A 2,428-nucleotide genomic window follows, 5' to 3' on the forward strand; every position below is an offset into this window, starting at 1 on the left:
GCCCTTGAGAGAGCTGCTTTCTCCCCTCACCTGCAAAGGAGAATTCCACAAACTACCTAACCTGTTTCATTGGTTTTAGTTTTCCTTTCCATTTTTGATCAAGAGTTTTTATTTAAAAATAAAAAAAGTTCATTCCTGCAGGCTTATTTCCCCTAAACAGATACCAATTCCCTAAGAAGCCTTCCTACAAAGAAGGCACAAACACACAAGTCAGGAGGAGTGAACAGCTCTGTCTGTATGAGGGCCGTTCTGGTTCCTATTCAACCGGCCTCTTCTAGAAAGGAAATTCTGACATGTGAGGTTTGGCTTCTAAGAGTTAACAGGCAAACAGATGGCAGCCCTCATCATTGAGAGCCTCCCCACAGCACCAGCTCTATCCTAAGCACCATGCAGCTTTAACCTGGCAGGATGCCACACGAAACCCCACTACAGACTCAACAGAGCAGGCCGAGAAAGGGAGGGCAGGCAGAGCTGGCCACAGGCTCTGGCCTGGGTCCATGCTCCCAAAAGCATAGCAGTGCTTCTCAGGACAGAAATGTGTCCAGACATGAAAACTCTCCATACAAAACCTGCCTGAACGGTCCCTCCCACCATAAGCACCCAACAAGGCCTCACGTGTGGGACAACATCCAAATGTCACATTGTCACCTTTCCTTGTGAACTGAACAGATTTCTCAAATTCAGAAAAAAACTTTGTCTCTAGAATTTGAGGATCAGAGAGGATTTCAATTCTGATAAAACATTTCTACAAGAGCAGGCTCAATTATAAACCCATACACAAACTCTCTTTTTGTTAGAAAATTCAATAGGGGAAGTTCAGCTGGGCTCAAGAATCTTACTTTACTTTCTAAAATACACTAATAAAATCAGATTACGAATGGCCAACAGTTCGCTTGCATGAACAAGATCTCTTGACCTTCTCCATGTCTGGCCAAAAACAACTAGAAAATAGAAATATGCTGCATTGTCACCCCAACTTACCTGGAGTCAGCGGAGCCAATGACCATCAGAATTTAAGAGGATAAATTCATATAGGACACAGGGGCAACTCCCCAAAAACTCTCAACACTCATCCTGACTCAAACCAGGATGGCTCAACAAAGGATAATGTCACTGGTATCTTATGTCCTACAGGAGTCAACCAAAGGAAAGGAGGTCTTTCTAAAGTGCACTAACCACATGACCTTATCAGAGCAATGGCCTCTGGCCAGAACAGTGCTTCCTAAATTGGAGGTAGCCATTTATGTTGAAAGTTGTGCATTTTATTTATTTGTATGTGCATTAGAAAAAAACGGGCTTACTGAATCTGTGATGGCAAAGATATTCTTGCGTAGGATAAAGTGAAGTTAAAAGTTGACTTAGAAAATATACTAGGACAGTTGGCACTTAAAGAAAAAGCAGTATGCAAATGATTTGTTTGAGATAAGTATACAAAAAAAGTACGGAGCCCTCCTCCATGACACACACATCCCTGCAGCCAATGGCTTCATAAAATTTCAGTTAAAATTCTATTTGTATCTGCATTTAAAAAGTTTTATTTATACAATGATTTTCATTTTAAATAGAAACAAGGAAGTTGTCATGGACCAATGCTCTAAAGAGCCTTATTTAATTACACAGAACGCCAAGAAAATCCACCACCATAGGCATCCTAACACCTAGCAGGGAAGCAAGGCCTCATCGAGCTTTATGACTTGTACAGACCAGCCTCTGTCACACACAAATACAGCACTCTACTCCTTACACAATCAAAACAGAGAAAAACAGCCTGAGCTGAAGAGACAGCAACAGTGTGCAGGTGGTGGGCTAATCTTACCTAGGCCTAGGAATAGATGCATTTCATCCTGTTTATTCTTGTCTGAATTACTGACTTCTGCTTCGCTTTCCTTATCACCACCAGACAGTGCCAGCATCTTAACTGCCTAAACAGGGTGGGGTAATATATGAAGAGAATGTCACAAGTACAAAAAAAACTAAGAACCATGAGGTGAATTTAGCCATCCCATTTGAAGCCTGCTTGTGGAAGCCTAGTGAAGCAACTATTTCTCAAATATGTTAGATTCAGGATCAAAAATACTGTTAAAATTTTCATGGACTTCAAACTGTTCTCAATAGGAGGACCAAAGGACCTTGAAAGACCAAATCAATGTTTATTATAAACAAGTGGACCAAGTGTGGTGGTCCTACCTGTATATTCCAGCACTTTGGGAGGCTGAAGCAGGAGACCTCATCTCTACAAGAAATAAAAAAATTAGGTGGGCATGGTGGTGGCAGCCTGTGGTCCCAGTTACTCAGGAGGCTGAGGCAGAAGGATCGCTAAGCCCCGAGAAGTTGAGGCTGCAGTGGGCCATAATCGTGCCACTGCACTCCAGCCTGGGTGACAGAGCCAGACTCCGTCTTAAAAAAAAAAAAAAAAAAAAAAAAAAAA

The 2,428-nt window shown here is 42.0% G+C and overlaps 1 protein-coding gene across 1 annotated transcript in view; it reads right to left on the bottom strand.

Moving 5' to 3' along the window:
- Positions 1-2,138: 2,138 nt before the first annotated feature.
- GLRX3 (glutaredoxin 3) overlaps positions 2,139-2,428 on the bottom strand; it is a 45,350-nt gene continuing 45,060 nt past the window's right edge. The window contains exon 11 of the mRNA XM_011970040.1: positions 2,139-2,397. The gene's annotated coding sequence lies outside the window, so the exon portion shown is untranslated. The remainder of the gene's footprint in view (positions 2,398-2,428) is intronic.

This window comes from Mandrillus leucophaeus, unplaced genomic scaffold, assembly GCF_000951045.1.
Source record: "Mandrillus leucophaeus isolate KB7577 unplaced genomic scaffold, Mleu.le_1.0 Scaffold926, whole genome shotgun sequence".
Classification (NCBI taxonomy): Eukaryota; Metazoa; Chordata; class Mammalia; order Primates; family Cercopithecidae; genus Mandrillus; species Mandrillus leucophaeus.